At 48.1% G+C, this 19,524-nt stretch overlaps 1 protein-coding gene across 2 annotated transcripts in view; it reads right to left on the bottom strand.

Annotated features, from left to right (window-relative positions):
* Window positions 1-19,524, bottom strand: part of LOC120927054 (suppressor of tumorigenicity 7 protein homolog) — a 241,553-nt gene that overhangs the window by 203,548 nt on the left and 18,481 nt on the right. The window lies entirely within an intron of this gene.

Here is a 19,524-nt window from a genome sequence, read left to right as displayed (position 1 = left end):
GACGCGGAAATCAACAGAAGCGCCACCTAGCGGCCAGCGTAAATATGCACCTTAGATCCGACAGCGTACTAAGACGTACGTCAGTCGGGTCTAGCCCAGCTTCAGGCGTATCTTGTTTTGTGGATACAAAACAAAGATACGCCGGAGCATCCTAGAAGTTATAGATACGCCAACGTAACTGCTTCGTGGATCTGGGCCTAGATACATCTAGCGCTTGAGTATTAATGCATTCCAATGGGCAGAATAAATTAATATTCTGGCCAAAACGCATCTGAATAAATATGCAATACACGGCAACACGTTTTTTTAAGTAGTTTTTCTCCTGCCAAGAGTTCTGACGTTCAGAGGGGCTAATCAGAAACCCTGTGTACATGAGGCCTAAAAGCTAATTTTGTTAAATTATTGAAAGCATGAAGTATTTTCTCTTTACGATCATTTTAACTTCCAACAATCCTCTTAAACATTTAGAAAAAACAAAGAAAAAAAAATGGCATCCCTTATACGGTCATAATGATGTGACAAAATTTTAAGCAGACTTATTATTCCACCACAACAAATCAATGCAGATTGCCACAAAACCAAGGGTAGGGAGATAACAACTTTGTTATACTGCATCTCCCTACCCTTGGTTTTGTGGCAATCTGCATTAGGATTGAGGCACATTTACATGCACTACTTTTCTTTGTGAGCTGCTCCCTCTAGTGATGAAATATAAATACTGTACGTACTTTATTTAGGAGCTGATATACTAGATTCAGCCACCGTGGCAACAATAAAAGAGTAGGGGTACCAATATTTTTTTTAAGTAATGTACTCGCCGATACCAATTACCGATATCTATTTTAGTGTCATGTGATAGTTTTTTTAGGGCTCGTTCACACCATACATGCATGAAAACTGACATCACTTCACATCAGTTTTCATGCGTGTTTTAGTGAGTTTTTATAGCCTGTTCACCCAAGTGCGGGTCAGCTGCAGTGCGATTTGAAAAAAGAGTCCTGTGCGATTTCTAATCTCATACAATACAATTTACATTGGAATCGCACCTGCACCACTAATGAAATGGCACAGGACCAGGCTTTGAATTCATACTGCAAACAAGCCTGCATATATGCGACCAAGTCTGAAGGTATCAGTTTATTATCAAAGCATGAGTACAAGTACGCGTGCAAAGGCTTTGTATCAGCACCGACACCAGTATCGGTGCAACACTATTATTAGGAACACCCATCATAGTAATGGGCCAACATTATTCTAAGGCATGTGTGGTAGGAAAAATAGGATTTTTGTACACACCATAAAATCCTTACATTGAAGGGCACAGGAAGTCCTAAATCTTCAAATTATACTGCCGCCTACAGGTTTATTGGATACTGGCAAAAAAGGAAAACTGTAGGCCAATCCCAGGCATAAACACCTACTACCAGCAGAGCTCAGTTTTGTAATAGAGCAGTACTAAGAGCATTTGCGACTAGAATTAACAACCTGGTGCCTGGAGCGGCACAGCTGGGGTATCCTGCGTCTCCATGCGCCCCCTGCCAATCGCGAATCTGTGGAAAGAACTGAAAACTGCTGTTCACAAACGCTCTCCATCCAACCTCACTGAGCTTGAGCTGTTTTGCAAGGAGGAATGGGCAAAAATGTCAGTCTCTCGATGTGCAAAACTGATAGAGACATACCCCAAGCGACTTACAGCTGTAATCGCAGCAAAAGGTGGCGCTACAAAGTATTAACTTAAGGGGGCTGAATAATTTTGCACGCCCAATTTTTCAGTTTTTTATTTGTTAAAAAAGTTTAAAATATCCAATAAATGATGTTCCAGTTCATGATTGTGTCCCACTTGTTGTTGATTTTTCCAAAAAAAATTACAGTTTTATATCTTTATGTTTGAAGCCTGAAATGTGGCAAAAGGTCGCAAAGTTTAAGGGGGCCGACTACTTTCGCAAGGCACTATATATATATATATATATATATATATATATATTAGGGGTGCAACGGATCAAAAAACTCACGGATCGGATCGATCCTCGGATCAGGAGTCACGGATCGGATCATTTTCGGATCAGCAAAAAAAAAAAAAAAAAGGGTCCGTTTTTTCATTGGTCCAAAAAAAAAAAATGTATATATATATATATATATATATATATATATATATATATATATATATATATATATATATATATATATATATATATATATATATATATATATAATAAAATAATATATATATTTTTTTGGACCAATTAAAAAAAGGAACCTTTTTTTTTTTTTTTTGCTGATCCGAAAAAAGAGCACAATAGCAATTCACAGGGGTGGATTAAAGAGGAAGCAGGTGAGGCTGTTTGGGACTTAAAGTACAATCTTGATGTTTTTACAGCAAAATATATATATATATATTTTTTTTTTTTTTTGCTGTAAAAACATCAAGATTGTACTTTAAGTCCCAAACAGCCTCACCTGCTTCCTCTTTAATCCACCCCTGTGAATTGCTATTGTGCTCTTTTTTCCCCCTTTCCCCCCCCTCCTCTCACACCAGTGCTTCACTGCTAACATTCCCATTCAGCTTGCTAGAGCCCAGTGCACAGCGTGACACGCCTCCCCGGGGAGGCGGGGAGGCGTGTCACGCTGGGCTCTGGCAAGCAGACTGGCCGCCGCTCCGGAGCTAGGCCAAAGCCGGGGACTTTCCTAGGCCTAGGCTCCGGAGCGCTCCACGGATCGCGGGGTGTGCCGATCCGAACGGGGTGGCCCGTTCGGATCACGGATCGGTGACGATCCGTTACACCCGTAATATATATATATATATATATATATATATATATATATATATATATATATATATATATATATATACAGCCCTCAAAATTTCCACTCGCCTGCTAGCATTTGGCGAGTGGATTTAAGCTGCGGGCGAGTGATAACAGTCCAATCTGTGCCTACACTTAGAGCCACGCTGTGATTGGCGGCCGAAGAGGAAAGGTGCGTGCCCAGGAAAAGTAGTCGGGTGAGCCGCACACATGCAGAGCAGTACACAGGTGCTCTCCTTACAATTCTCGTTAAGCCATGGGACCTAACAGTATGACCTCTCTGAGCCTGGCTTCCCAACCTGACCAATGTAGCTGGAGAGCAGATAGCAGGAAGGAACAAGTGAGCTGGAGGACTGCGATTATCACCACTCTGGGTGTCCCAGGTAGGCAGTGCAGCACAGCGCTCACCAAGAGTTGCCCTGACAAGAGAGCGGCAGTATGCTGTGCGGTGTCAGTGTGCGCTGTGTTGTGGTGTCAATGGCTATGTAGGTGTGTGAATCTTGGTGCTGGATTGTATTCCCTCCCGCTGTGCTGCAGCTCCTCTCCTCACTGCACGACAATGAAAGGGGGAAGTGGGGACATGAAAGTGTGGAGCCGCACACAGGGGCTCCTGATTATGAGAGTGGGTAGAATAGGAGAGGGAGAGAGAGAGGAGGATGGATTGGGGGTTGCAGAGGAGACAGCAAGAGAATGGGGGAAAAGACCTGGTTCCCGAGAGACGGCAGAGAAGGAGGAGGGAGTCTTGTACATAAGAAGAGGGAGAGCAATATTTGCAGAAGTAAAAAAGTCCATGTCCCCCTGGTTTGCCCCCAGTGCCATGTCCCCCTGGTTTGCCCCCAGTGCCATTTCCCCCTGGTTTAGGTGAGGCAACTGGTGGCGAGTAACACTTGAGGCCTGGCTAGAAGCTCAGAGCTTGAAATTTTGAGCCCTGTATATATATGTATATATATATATATATATATATATATATATATATATTTTTTATTCCAACACCCTAGAGAATAAAATGGCGGTCATTGCAATACTTTGTCACACCGTATTTGCGCAGCGGTCTTACAAGCACACTTTTTTGGAAAAAAATTCACTTTTTTTAATTAAAAAATAAGACACCAGTAAAGTTAGCCCACTTCTTTTATATTGTGAAAGATAATGTTACGCCAAGTAAATTGATACCCAACATGTCACGCTTCAAAATTGCGTCCGCTCGTGGAATGGCGACAAACTTTTACCCTTTAAAATCTCCATAGGCGACATTTAAAATTTTTTACAGGTTGCATGTTTTGAGTTAGAGAGGAGGTATGGGGATGGAATTAATGCTCACTCTACCAATCGCGGTAATACTTCATATGTGTGGTTTGAACACCGCTTTCATATGCGGGCGCTACTCACGCATGCGTTCGCTTCTGCGCACAAGCTTGGTGGGACGGGCCCGTTCCTGGCTCCTATCTTTTTTAGCTGGCTCCTAGATTCCAAGCAAGTTTGTTAAGCCCTAAGAGCATGACCATAATCACAGAGAGGAGGGACCTGTGTCCGTCAACTAACAAACATTAACAAGCCCAGCATAAACAAAAACCGGGCACTGCCTTTAGCTCAAAAAAGCCACCTAAACGACCTTACACCAAAAGCTAGCATCAGATGAGGCAGAAATGTCCACCTGGTATAACTTTGAGAATATGAACAGAAGACCACGCGGCAGCCTTACAAATCTATGAAACAGCTGCCTGATGCCAAAAAGTCCAAGAGGAGCTCACAGATCTGGTAAAGTGAGCCTAACAGGAAAGGGGGGAACCTATTCCTTGAAACTATAAGCATACTACATCCAGAGCCAACAAAGAGCTGAACTCGCACAATTTCATGCCCGCATGTCAGTCCCAATTTCGGGGGTGATTTCAGAGACATTGCACAGATGTCTATTGAAATCGCACCCTGAAGTCGCCAAAATTAGTACAAAAACTACTTCTGGGAATCAGTGCGGCGCCGCAAATTCAGACTATTCAATTTCCGGCAATAGCCGCCGATTTGGCATGCGGTTTAACATGTCAAGTAGCATGCCAAATCGCTACAATGTGAACCAGGGCTCAGTGGTGGTACCACCTCCCCAATCTCAGTGCTAGCACCCAAACTCTTCTCATCCCCCTGATATCCCTCTTCTGCCTCCTGCTGCCTGTGCCTTACAGTGATGAAGGCAGAAGGTAGAGGATCCTGCTGGCCCAAAAACTGCAGCATGCCCTCCTTTTTTTATGCTGCTTTGCCTCCATCACTAGGTCTATTAGGCCATGGAGTGCCTGCTGCAGGAGGAACACAAGAGGCATCATATCACTAATTCCAACCTCATTGTGCCTCACCATTCTGGTTGCCTCTTTGAAAGTCGCATAGATGCTGCTCGCATCCTGAATGCCGATGCATTGCAGAGCCATTGATGCTGTGAAAAGAACCAGAGCTCCCCAGAGCCTGTCCTCTTACCATAATCGCACAGGTAATGTTTGATGGCACACTGCTGTTATTGCAATGGCAAGCACTGAGTTCCCGCCTGTGGGGGTTTCACAAATTAGGTGGTGTGCGCACCTGTGTTGGTGCTGCATTTCTGCAAGGCGAACACTAGCAGGGCATGGCTGTCTAAAGTGGCCACAAACTCTTATGGCTCAACCAAGGACCTCCTGGAAGCCACAATACTTAACGAGCAACCATTGCACCACCGGGTTGACAACATGTGCAAGGCACGTCTGAGTTTTACCTAGTGAAGGGCAGCCAGCATTTTAATGCTGTTGTCGGACATGACCTTGCCTTGCTTTAAATGGGATGGGAGCAACCAGCTCTCAGCCTGAGGAGTTGCAAAAAGCTGAATTTGTGTGTGTGTGGGGGGGGGGGGGGTTCCCCCCTCAAAGGTTGTCAACTAAAACTTTTTGTACTGGTACTGCCTGGACCCTGAAGAAGGGAACTTATCCTGAAAGCTTGTCCTGATAAAGTGGATGTTAGTGCAAATACTACTTTTTCCTTTTCTTTAGGATCAACCTAAAAATTCTAATTGTAATTTTGATCAATATTATTAGATCTCAAATTTGACATAAGAGTGAAAAACTGGTGCAATGCTACATACATCACCAACACTTCAATGACAAAATGTGTAGTCCGTTTGATTGCTTCTTTTTCAACTCAACCTCAGAAAAATACTCAAAGTGATGAAAATGTGCTAATTTGCTTGCAAATTTGAAATATGGAATGATCAGATTGATATGTATGGGCAACAAAACATGAAAATACATTACGACAGCATCAAATATTAAAATAACATCACTTTTTAAAGTAGGTAACTTATTAGTAGCTACATGGCGCCATCTTGAGGCCCATCATGACAGTGCACAAATTGATTGCACACGTTCAGTTAATGTATGTACTCTATAATGCTAGAGTTATAGAATTTTTAGAGGCATCATAAACCTTCCTACGTGCACATTGTTTTTTCACCCCCATAAGAAGTGCATTGATTATGTAGTTTCATGGTGCTTTTTTTTTTGTCATAAATTTCTGTTTATTTGAAACATGCGGCAAGGCACTGCACAGGTTAATGCATGAACTCTGTGTGAAGTCTAAAAAATAACATTTCCACTCACTACATATCCCACAATCCCTGGGTCCCTCCGGTAAAAGCAAGTAAGAGGACCCCCGGTGACGTCAGACGTTTACTGATAAAACACATAGGGTGGGACCTTCCGGCGCACCTCACTTAGGCTCGTTGGAATGCAAACCTGCATTCCGGGTTTTCATAGATGCTGTTTTTTTTTCGACCACATTGTAAGTGTGTTTTTTTTTTTTTGTATAATCAGTATTTTATTGAAGGAATAAAAGGAACAGAAAATAAAAAAAGGGGGGGGGGAGGCATATAAGGCATAGGACAGGCACGTCCAACGGGATTTTACATATCGAAATCCGGCCTCGCAGGACCATCGAACAGCCAAGGTTTATCTCGGACAAATCATAATGTATATGCATCCATCAACAGCTTTATTAAACGAAATTGTAAACCCGGGGACCACCACGGCAGCCACCATCCAAGAGGGCGTCGGCAGCCGCGCCGGCCCCGGGGCAGCAAGGTAGCCAAGTGGGCGGCCTTCTAAGAGGGTATGGAGGCAAACAACAACAAAATGGAGCCTCGGAGAGAAAAAGCTAAGGTATCCACCGAACCCCCAAACCCCGGGGACGAGCCAGGTAGGGAGTTCATATATGTGCCATTGCAAGAAGCCAAAAACAATAGGGGGACTAAGAGGCCGCAAGGCTCGGACCCAGATCTGTTGCCCACACCCAGGGCGGAGGGGGGGGGGCACTGAGGCCTCCAACTACCACCCAACACCCTCGGGTGAGCCAGAGGGCCAGGGCCATCTAAGGCACTTAGGCGAGGCCGTGGTACTAATCACGGTCCAGTAGCGGTTTTCGGTTAACCTCACAGCATATCCAACATACACAGGCATAAAAGTCCCACTGGCAAAATATCACAAAAATTAGGAAAAGAAACAAAACTGAAGAGTAAAAGAGGGGGAAAGAGGGAGAGGCACCTGTAACTGAGTAGTAAATGAAAGGCGTAGAGAGAAAGAAGAAGGGGGGAAGATGAGAAGGGGTAGAGAGAAAGAAAAAAAAAAAAAAAAAAAGGGAAAAAAAAGAAGGGGGGGTAAGAAAGGGGAGAGAGAAGAGCAGTGCATACCTCAAACGCTAGCGAAGGGCACGTCCACCTCCACACCGGGCGCATCACTCCAGTCCAAAGTTCCATCATCGACCGACCACCTCCTCGGCTAACTACCAAGGGGTTCAGCCTCTCCACCAGCGAGAGCCTGCAGCCTGCGGGTCTTAAGGGAGGGCTCCGCAAGTTCCAGCAGGGCGACATCTAGGCTACTGGGAACTAAGTTAGGGTCCGAGACGTAGTCCGTCCACGGCGCCCAAATGGCCGTATGCTGTTCGCGACAGGTCGCCACCCACCTCTCAGCCTCTCCGATGGCACTCACCACCCGCGTCCAGTCCTCACGACCAGGAACTTTGGACTGCCTCCAGTAAGTTGGAAGCAGCCGCCTGGCTGCGTTAAGTAAATGTGGAATAACACTTTTCTTATACTGACTTAGAGGGACTGTCGGGACATGGAGAAGGAAGTGCACCGGAGAGAGGGGGATATCAATCCCCGTGATCATCAGTATCTGATCTTTAACGTCCGCCCAGAAGGGTACAATCAAGGGGCAATCCCACCAAACATGGAGGAGCGTACCCCTGTGCCCAAACCTGCGCCAGCACAACCCGGATTCAGCAGGGTAAATGCACGCCATGTCCGCCGGCACACGGTACCAGCGAGACAATATTTTAAAATTTGTCTCTTGGGTTTTAGAGTCTACGGAGGAAGTATGAGTGAGGCGGTAGAGATGGGTCAGTTGCGTTTCCGTCAGGACCTGATCCAGATCCCTCTCCCATCTCCGTATATAAGCAGGTGTAGGCAGAGGGGCAGCGGACCCCAGCAGGTGGTACAGCTCCGATACCAAGTGGGGGGTAGGATCTTCACTAGCAAAAAGACTTTCAAATGGGGTAAGAGAGGAGGGGTCCCTGATCCTATGGCCCTGTTTCTCAAAAAAGTGGTGCAGCTGCCTATAGCGCCAGAAATTCATCCGTGGGCCGTGTCGTCCCGTAGGGAGGGTCTCATAAGCTAGGAGTTTACCATCCTTTATAAGTTTCCCGCAACTGGCGTTTCCATCATCTAGCCATGATTCAAAAAAGGCCATTTGCTCTCCCGGAGGGAACCAAAGAAAGCCACCCAATGGGGCCAGCGGCGACACAGGGGGAGACAATTTAAGCGCAACATTCATTCTGTTCCAGATCGCAAGCACGTGCTTCGTCAATGGGGAAGTCGTCTCTGAAAGTCCCCTATGTTCCCGCTGTAACCATGGTGCGTATGATAGGTTCCGTCCCGCAAGACATTTCTCCAGAGACACCCAGAGCTTCGAGTGAGTATGGAAACGCCAGTTGAGTATCCTCTGAAGGGCCACCGTTCTGTAATATCGCCTAACGTCAGGGAATCCCAGTCCACCCTCCGTCTTAGAGCGTTTCAGCATCTTAAGAGCTATTCGGGGCTTACGTGCATTCCAGACGAACTCCGTTAGCATGCTAGAGAGACGGTCAAAGAATAGCCTGGGCAATCGAATCGGAAGCATCTGAAAATAAAAAAGGATGCGGGGCAAAACGTTCATTTTCACTACGTTCACCCGGCCCAGCCAGGTGAAGGCAGTGCGAGTCCACTGGGAAAGGTCCGCCTTAATTGCGGCTAGCAGGGGGGGGAAGTTAGCATTGTATAGGGCGTCATATCTATCTGTGAGCTGTACACCTAGGTAGCGCAGGGATGTCTTGGCCCATGAAAATGGGAAGGCGTCTTTAAGTCTCTTCGCTAGGTCCGGTGATAAGTTAATGGGGAGGATCTCAGATTTCCCATAATTTATTTTAAAGTTGCATAGGGTTCCGAAGTGTTTAAGTTCCTTCAACAGATTCGGCAACGAGATCAGGGGGCTCTCTAGGTGGAAAAGGACATCATCAGCATAAGCCGAAAGCTTATGCTCCGCATTCCCGACCTGCAGACCCTTAATATCACCATTTGCCCTAACAGTGCGGAGCAAAGGCTCTAGCACCAGAGCAAAAAGGAGGGGTGAGAGAGGGCAGCCCTGTCTCGTGCCGTTCCTGATGGGGAAGCGGGAAGAAAGGGTACCGTTCACCTTCACTTGTGCACATGGATCAGAGTAAAGGGCTAAGACGGAAGCATACATGCGGGGTCCCAGGCCTAAATGGCTAAGCACCTCCTGCAGGTATGACCAATCAACCCGGTCAAATGCCTTTTCGGCATCAGTTGATAAGATAAGGTAGGGTTGGGGGTCTGTGCGGGAGCGAGCCCAGTGAATAAGCTGAATCGCTCTCAGGGAATTGTCCCTGGCTTCCCTGCCTGGAATAAAGCCCGTCTGATCAAGGTGCACAAGTCCGGGCAACAGATGTTTGAGCCTATTAGCCAATATTTTTGCTAGTATCTTCACGTCCAGGTTGAGGAGGGAAATAGGGCGGTAACTCTGTGGGGCGGCGGGGTCCTTGCCCTCTTTCGGAATTACCGTGATGTGAGCTAATAATGCCTACGGGGGAATTGTTTTGCCCTCTGCTATAGAGTTGAAGTAACTCAACAAGGGTGCCTCTAAGTGGGAGAGAAATGTCGCATAGTAGGCCGTAGTGAACCCATCCGGGCCCGGGCTCTTCCCATTGGGTAAAGATTTAATTGTCAATCTAAGCTCAGACAGGGTAATTGGTTGTTCTAAAGTTGAGGACTGATCGTCCGTGAGTGAAGGGAGACCCGACGAGGCCAAGTAGTCCCGAATCGCCTGACGCTTGGTGTCCCTCGCCGAGGGGGGAGTCCAGAGTTCAAGTCGTATAAAGTGGCGTAGTAGTCCCGAAAGCCCGCAGCAATTTTAGAGGACAGGACCGTCGGCTCCCCTGAAGGGGAATACAGCTTATGGACATGCATCTGCGCAGTCCGAGCTCGTAGCGCTCGTGCTAGCATGCGCCCGCATTTATTCCCATGTTCATAGAACTTATGGGACATATAGCGGAATCGTTTATGCGCCTGTCTATCCAAAAGACGCAGGAGCAGTTCCCGCAGCTCAGTCAAGGTGCTCAGTGCCTCTGGTCCCCCCGTCGCCTTATGGTGGAGTTCAGCCTTCTGGAGGGCGGTGTACACCCTGTGAAAGTCCGCCATGCGTTCCCGTTTCAACCGGGACCCCTGAGAGATCAATGCCCCTCTAACCACAGCCTTATGGGCCTCCCACAACGTGCCATCACTAGAGTTTTCAGAGAAGTAATGGGACAAGGTATCCGAGACTTCACCCACCACCCCCGTATCGTCTAGTAAGTTATCATTGAGCCGCCATGTCCAGGAGCGTCGCGATCCCGAGGGAAGAGCAAAGACGACAGAGACCGGCGCGTGATCTGAAATGGTGATCGAGCCTATCGAGGCAGATTGCAGGAGTTCCAGGGTGTTCCGATCCACATATAGGTGGTCTATGCGGGTATAAACGTTGTGTACCGTGGAGTAGTAGCTAAAGTCACGGTCAGTGGGGTGTAACAAGCGCCAGCTATCTGTCAGCAGGAGGGACTGAAGGGATTTGCGGAAATGCTTAAGGAACGCATGAGAATGCGTTGGTCTAGCGTGGGATGTGTCCAGCAAGGGGTCAGGGCTGACATTGAAGTCTCCCCCCAAGATCAGGAAGCCCTCTCTAAATTCACCCAATCGTTCCAGTGTAGAATCGAGGAAACCCAACTAATTTGTGTTAGGGGCGTAGATGGACGCAAATGTGTATACATGTCCCGCTAGGGAGCCCTTCAGGAACACATAGCGACCCAAAGGGTCGATCAGGGTATCAGTGGGCTGAAAGGGGCACGACCGGTGTATGGCAATAGCTGTACATCTGGACTTAGGGGTCGGAGACGTGCTAAGAAACCACTGGCTAAAAAGATGTTTAGGGAGCCTGGGTAGCGACCGTGGCGTGAAGTGGGTCTCTTGTAGGAACACCACCTGTGCCTTCAGCCGCTTCAACTCCCCCCAAAGCTTGCTACGTTTGTGAGGAGAGCATAGGCCTCGAACATTATAGGAGCTTACCTGCAGGGTGGCCATAGGTAGAGTCGGAGAGAATGGAGTTGCTGATCATTGCGAGGCGCCCGGTGTGGGAGGCAGAGCAGTAAAACGCACCTAGGAAAAGGAGAGAGGGGGGAAAGACGAGGGAAGGAGGAAGGAGAAGAAGAAAAAAAAAGGGGGGCATAGAAAAGAGATAGGAGGGAGATAAAAAAGCAATCATCAAAAAAACGTAAAGACATAAGAAACATGACAAGATGGCCTAGGCCAAACAGTCTAACGAAATCACTATGGACCCTGTCCGGGACCCCAGTCCTTACGGAAGGGGTGCTCGGACCCCAGTCCAAGATCCCAATGGGGATCAGTACCCGAAATGAGGGTGTGGCCTACTGGGGGAACGTGGCCAACATGGAAAGAGGGAGAGGGGGGGCATCCGCCACCGTCCACCGCGTCAGACGTGGGGTGGTGAGGGAGAGAGGGACAGGGAGCCATAAATCACTAGTGAAGCAGATACAAAGGGCACAAGCAGCGCCAGGTCTGTGGTAGGCGGGCGTCAGCATGCCAATGTCAGGAATCTTCCAGCATCTCCAGCCGGAGATGTAAAAAAAAATTAAAAAAGAAGGAGAGGAAGAAGCTGTATAGCGAGCCTATGCACAAAAGTTCATCAGTCTCCGACCGGAGCAGGGCCCTGTGAGGATTCAGAGATGCGCTGTCCACGTCCTCTTCTGCGGTTCCTGCGCTTGGCCGTCTGCCAAGGACCCGAGGGTGGGAGGGAGATAGCGGGAAGAGCCGATGAGGTCCTCCAGTCCGGGAAATCCACCGGGTCCAGGTCGAGGGAAGATAAGAAGTGCGGTAGATCATCTTTTGTGCGAAGGGTCACAGTTCTGCCCTCCTTAGTGGCCTGCAGATAAAAGGGGAAACCCCATCGGTATGACAGGCCTGCTTCTTGTAAGGCTACCAGGAGAGGCCGCAGCAACCGCCGCTGCATGAGAGTGCGCCTGGAAATGTCTTGGTAAAAGGACAAGTGCGCACCGTCAAAATCATAGTGGGATTTATCCCGCATTTTTTGCATGATACGGTCCTTAAGCGTATATTTATGGAGTTTGCAGATGACATCGCACGGGTTGTTCACGTCTTGGGACGGGGGTTTGAGAGCCCTGTGCGCGCGGTCAATCTCCACCACAGCAGTGGCAGGCAGGCCCAAGATGTCCTTAAATATATCCTCCAAGGTAGGAACAATGTCCCTGGCACTTGTCGCCTCAGGCAGGCCCCGTATCCGGATATTCGCCCTGCGACTGCGATTCTCCATGTCATCTAAATGGCACAACAGGGCCTCTATCTGGTGACTCTGAGCGGAGCATGTTTCTTGTAGCTGGGAGATGACTGGAAGCACGTCCTCCAGCTTTTGTTCCAGGGTTTCCACCGTGTTACCTAGGTGGGTAGTGTCAGCCTTGAGCTGGGCCACGTCTTCCTTCAGGGCCCTCTCGACCCGATCCGCAAAGCGCTCCAAGTCTGCTTTGGTAGGGAGGGCCCAAATATGGCGTCTGATGTCCCCGTCCTCCAGAGGGTCAGGCCCCTCTAACAGGCCTAGTAGTGAGGAGGGCGAGCTCGGGGAAACCGGGGCCGTCGGGTCACTCACCAGCGACGGGGAAGGCACAGGGGAGTATGCCTGTAGCTGGGACCGAGACGTGGCAGCCTGTGAAACCTGCGCTGCATGCTGTGATTTCCCGGCCGGCGCCATCTTGGAGGTCTCGCGGCCGCTCCTATTTGGCTCCGTGAGGAAGGAATCCAGCTGTCCCTGCTTTGTGCGGTCCACCCGGGGGGGCTGCGAGGATGCCCGGTTCTTGTGAGACATCTTAGGAGGTGTTTGGCGGAGGTCCCACGCTCGTAGCTGTGATATTGTGCGGCGGTGGAACGGAGCAGCAGACACACACGTCCTCACTCCTCCATAGCCAGGACACGCCCCCGTAAGTGTGTTTTTAAACATTTTGTAATAAATCTTTTAAACTATTACACTATGAGGGAATTATTTGTGTCTCCCCCTTGTCTACAAGTTACTAAGGACATAGGAGAGCAGCTTCTGATGCATTAAACTACTCAGATCATCAAGGGAGGATTAATTACAGCTCCCATCCGGATATACACTTACCTCAAGCGTGTTTGAACTCCTTTGAGAAAAGGGGTAAAATCTTTTGGGTAAGTGTGGTGGGAGCTCACTTGTCAACACGGATTTGGGGTGTGTTTCCATCACCGGGACAACACTTAGAGTGCCTTGAAAAAGTATTCATACCCCTTGATATCTTCCACATTTTGTCATGTTACAACCAAAAACGTGAATGTATTCTATTGGGATTTTATGTGATAGACCAACACAAAGTGGCACATAATTGTGAAGTGGAAGGAAAACCACTTGGGGGTAGTAAATGAGGGCCCTTGCTTACAGCAAGGCTCCTTACCCTTCCCAGATTGCGGGAGCAGAGTGCTACTACCGCCTGTGGCATCTTTTATGATGTCATCCAGGGACGCCCCAAAAAAACGTTCACCCTTAAAGGGTAAGTCCACCAGGGCCTTCTTAGAGGACTGGTCCGCAGACCAACACTTTAGCCACACAAGGCGGCGTAGTACCATCGCGTAGGCGGAGGCCCTGGAGAGCAAGGGAAGTGTATCCAGGGCCGACTCACAGACAAATTTTAGGCCTTGCACCAACTGGTCGGCCAGGTCCACGCAGGTCTCAGAAGCATTCTGCGCCTCCAGCTCCTGCACCAGGGACTTAGCCCGTTCGGTAAGTGTCTGCGACACCAGAGCCCCGGCCAAAACCGGTCTCACCGCCGACCCCACCACTGTGAATATGGAGCGGGCAACAGCCTCAGCTCTCCTATCTGCGGGGTCCTTAAATGCGGGAGCCCCTTCCACAGGCAACGTGGTGGCCTTGTTTAGCCTGGACACCGGAGTGTCCACTGACGGAGGAGATACCCACTTTTTTAGGAAATCCTCCTCAAACGGGTAACGGACCGCAAAGTATTTTGGTACTGCAAAACCTTTCTGCGGCCGTTCCCATTCCTTGTATAACAGTTTGTCCAGATATGGAACACAAGGAAACACTTTCGCCGTGCGGGGTGGCTTGCGGAACCCAAAAGGGCCTGGCATGGCTGATGCCTCCGCCATATTCTCAAGTTTTTGAGTGTCCCGCACCGCAGTGATAAGAGCTCCAACAAATTCCTTATCATGCTTTGACCCTGAAGCAGAGTCATCCTCATTGTCCGTGTGGGCCAAGTCTGCATCATCTGACATGATAGAACCAGGGCCAGATGCAGTAGCAGGGCCTGATTCCGCGTCAGAGACATCCCCAGAAGCAGGCGCAGAGAGGGGGCGCTTTTTAACCCCCTTCTGGCCACTTGCCGCTTCAATTCTGGCAACAAACGCCTCAAGGACAGTCATAGCACTACCGAGGTCGCAGGGGCACTAAGGGTTAACTCTGAAATGGTTGGGGTAGAAGCCTCTGGTTCAGACTCCATGCTGACCCACCTATATATGCCGCCTTAGTACTGCAGAAAACAGGACCCACAGGCCACCCTCCCGGCTGTTACAGAGAGCAGGGGACCCCCAGGAGACTCACCACCCAAAAACAGGCTGTACTACTCTGCAGAGCTGAGAACGCTGTCCGTGCTGTGCCGTCCCTCAGGAAGAATGCTGCGCTTTGGCGCCGTTATTCCAGACACTAGAGGCCAAAACTTTTCCAAGATGGCTGCCGACATGCAGAAAAAACAGCATGTGGGCTACAAGAAAATGGCTGCCAAAATATAGAACCGTGTCACCGGTAAAATGGCGGCCGTACACGTGTTTAAAAAAACCCAGTAACACACAGCAGACACTGTCCAGCATACACAGCACATAAGTACAATAAAAAACAACAGCACCCCACAGCAGCAGAGCCCCCCCAGGTGGACCCCCCACCTCACAGCCGCCACCCAGAAAGGGGAAAGAGGGAGGAAGGGAGAGAGGAAAGCAGGGCGGACCCTCAGTCGACCTCCCCAGGAATGCACCAGCCGAACCACCCTGCCGAGGCAAGGGGATACTACTTACCCATCCTGCGACCACCGGCTGGAGGCATTTCAGACAGACCCAACGTCCGCAGGTAAATACGGCATGGCTGTCGGCCCGGCACACTGTGACAAAGCCATAGAGACCGGTCATATGTGCGCCCTGTAGCATATAGCTCACCGGCCGCCACTGGAGCAACGGGGCATGTCGTGGACAGCCTAGCTAAAGGCCGGCACACGCTCAATGGCCGAACATGGGGGGACTACAAGGATCAAGATCCAGCCTGTCACCCAGTCGGCAGTTGATAGTAGATCCCAGGATCCAAAAATGCAGGAAAAAAAATCAAATAAAGGCGAAAAATCGCAAAAAATCTCCAGAGCACATGGGCTCCAGAAAGGCCATATCTTCTCCTAATGATAGGCAGAAAAAAACTGAGGCTGGATGTTCCAGAGTGGGATGTACTCGGGGGACACGCCCCCTGGGAGGTGCTGTATTGAGAGAAGTGTTTTTAACACTTAAAGTGCTGTGTCTGTCCATGAGCGGAAGAGAAAAAATGTTTTCATAATAAGCATCCTTTACCTGCAGACATTCCTCTTTTCACTTCCTAATTGTTCGTTTCTGCTCAGAAGTTGCTCTATTTCTTCTCTGTTCTGTTCACTTCCTGCTTGTCTGATTGTTACTCACCACCGTGAAGGGAGGCTTTACTGCAGTGGTCAGTGACGTGCTCGCCCCCTCCTGGGAACTACATCTGTGCGGCAGGACGCTCTCTACGTGTTAGAGACTTCAAGAAGGTGTGAATTACTGGGCGTGCCACAATGTATACTGGGAAGTTCTTACATGAACAAGCACTGCAAACCAGGAAGTGAATGCGAGAACAGAAACTAGAACGCCGGAGGTGATAAAGATTAAGGAAATTAATAGGCATTTATTGATGTTTAACAGAATCAATACACTATTCTCTCTGTCTACCTTGCAGACATTAATTTTAGGCAAAAAAATGTTTTCCTTTACAACTCCATTAAGAAATGGCGGGCCTTTAATAAGTGGGCTGTCTATCCCCTCCGCCCAGTTAATGTCGGGATAGTTGAAGTCCCCCATTATGATGACATTTCCCTGTCTTGCTGCCATTTTTAACTGCGAAAAGAGATCCAACTTCACCTCTTCCTTCAGGTTAGTGGGCCTGTAACATACCCCCACTAGTAATTTCCAACTTCCACCCCTTGGAGTTCCACCCATACGGACTCCACCTCCCTCCTTGCCCCATCTCTGATGTCATTTAGCTCTTCTACCTGTAAATCATTCCTGAGTATATATATTTATATATATTCCAATTTTCTTTTTCAATAACTTTTTAAAAATTCTAAACATTTATCATTCCTCAGTGTAGCAGGATGGTCAAGTATTTATTTTATATTGCATGCCTTCTTGTCTGTATGTGAATTTGGTAAGTATATGGCAATTCTCACTTCACTTAAAGGGGAGTTCCAGCCATTTTTATGTTTATTAAAAGTCAGCAGCAACAAAAAGTGTAGCTGCTGGCTTTTAATAAACAGGCACTTACCTGCTCCAGCGCTCCAGCGACGCGCCGGCCGGGGCTCCGCTCCTCTCCCCCCCTCCCCGGCCGGCGTCTTCATCTTCAGTGTGGGCACCCGGCCGTGACAGCTTTCGGCTTCACGGCCGGGCACCCACTGCGCATGCGCGAGCGGCGCGGCACTGCGCATGCGCGAGCGGCGCGGCCCGGCGCCGCGTAATTGGCCAGGAGATCGCCTAGGACCTGTGACGTGTCCTAGGCGATCGCCTACAGCAGCCACTTCCTGAAGGCGATTAAGCTTAGTCGCCTACAGGAAGGAGGAAGTGGGACAGGAAGTCCCACTCGTGCTGAAGCCCCCACTCCCCCCCCAAAAAAATTACATGCCAAATGTGGCATGTAAGGGGGAGAGGAGTGGGTTAAGAGGAAGTTCCAAATTTGGGTGGAACTCCTCCTTAAGCTGAAAATTGATACCCTTTGTGTTGTATTTCTCTTTGGAATTGTATTTCTATTATTTTTATCTCAGCTGTTATATACTCTATGCGACCTTAAGGGCCCTTTCACACGGGCAAACCAATCGGATCGGTTTTTCAGGTGAACCTGATTGTACCCTCCAGTTTCCTCTATGGAGACAATTTGATTCTATTAGCTAAAAACAGATAAATGAGATCTGGTCCCCATCCATCTGGTGGATAGGTTTGGAAAGCAGTCCATTTACTTTCGACCGCCCATAGAGGAAAGCAGGCTGTGTCTGTGTCCGCTATGCATAAGCGGAGTGGACACGGACCAGACATCTGCCAGCTCAGTAGATGGAATCTGCCTGCTCAGCGGGGAATCTAACGAAGCCTGCCAGTGTGTAAGGCCCAGCGGGGCAGCGGAGGTGGTATAGTGGCGATTTTTAGCGCGTATTTACCGCAATATTCGGCTGCTAGCGGTGCAGTTTTAACCCCCGCTAGCAGCCAAAAGAGGGTTAATACCTCTGCAGAGGCGCATTGCCGGCGGTATTACCACGGTTTCCCATTGATTTCAATGGGAAGGAGCGGTAAACACCCTGCTCCTATACCGCTCCAAAGATGCGGCTAGCAGGATTTTTGGAGCGGTCCTGCTATTTTTGTATACATTCCCTGTACGGTGTGACATTTCATTGTCATGTCTCCTTTTTATAAAAGTCTGTAAACAAAAAATAAGAATGTATAAACAGACAACAGATGGCAGCCTTGTGAATCTGGGATACAACAGATCAGATCTTGGTCTGCATCTGTCGAGGGTGGGATCAGTTAGATCAGGACAAAGGGGGAAAAAAAGGTATACTGTTGTTTTGACGTGCACTTATCCTTAACCGGTTCCCAACCGGCTCACGTATTTATACTTCGGCACAATGGCACCGCTGCGCGAAACCCGGTACGGGGTCTCTGTTAAGAGCCACCAGAGGGCATGCGCGTGCCCGCTGCACAGCAGGGGACCCGATGTGCGTGGCCGGTGGGCGTGAGCGCATGCACGAGAGCCAGCATGGGGATTTGTGGGTGTAAACTTATTGTTTACTGATCTGTCTGTGGCAATACTGCTAAAAATGGCAGATCATCGCCATTACTAGTAAAAAAAATAATAATAAAAATGGCATAAATCTTTCCTATAGGTGGTAGACGCTATAACTTTTGCACAAACCAATCAATATATGCCTATTGCGTTTTTTTTTTTTACTAAAAATATGTACAAGAATATATATTGGCCTAAACTGATGAAGAAATTGTATTTTTTTTTTTTAATTGAGGGTATTATTATAGCAAAAAGTAAAAAATATTTTTTTTCAAAAAAATAAAAAAAAACTGCAGAAGTGATCAAACACCACCAAAAGAAACCTCTAGTTGTGGGGAGAAAAAAAAAAAAGACTCAAAATTTCTTTGGGTACAGCATTGCATAGTCAGTTAAAGCGACACAGTGCAAACTTGTAAAAAGTGCTCTGGTCAGGAAGGGGGTAACATTTTCTGGGGCTGAAGTTGCTAAATCAAGAAATATTGCCGCATACACACAATCATTTTTCGGCATGAAAAAAACGTTGTTTTTAAAAAATGTCATTAAATATGATCGTGTGTGGGCTTCACATCATTTTTCGGGTTCTCAAAAACGACAAAAAAAAAATTTGAACATGCTGCATTTTTTAACGTCGTTTTAAACTGTCGTTTTTTGGGTTGTAAAAAATGATAGTGTGTAAAACGTCGTTAAAAACCCGCGCATGCTCAGAAGTTATGAGACGGGAGAGCTCGTTCTGGTAAAACTACCGTTCATAATGGAGTAAGCACATATTACGCTGTAACAGACAGAAAAGCGCGAATAGTCTTTTACTAACAGGGAATCAGCTAAAGCATCCCAAAGGCGAATGGAACTTCAGCTTTATAGCGTCGTCGTACATGTTGTACGTCACCGCGCTTTGCTAGATTATTTTTAAAAAATGATGGTGTGTGGGCAACGTTGTTTTAATGATGAAGTTGGAAAAACTTTGTTTTTTCTACATGCTGAAAAAC

Source organism: Rana temporaria, chromosome 2 (assembly GCF_905171775.1).
Source record: "Rana temporaria chromosome 2, aRanTem1.1, whole genome shotgun sequence".
NCBI classification, from domain to species: Eukaryota; Metazoa; Chordata; class Amphibia; order Anura; family Ranidae; genus Rana; species Rana temporaria.
This window is presented reverse-complemented; position numbering and strand designations above follow the sequence as displayed.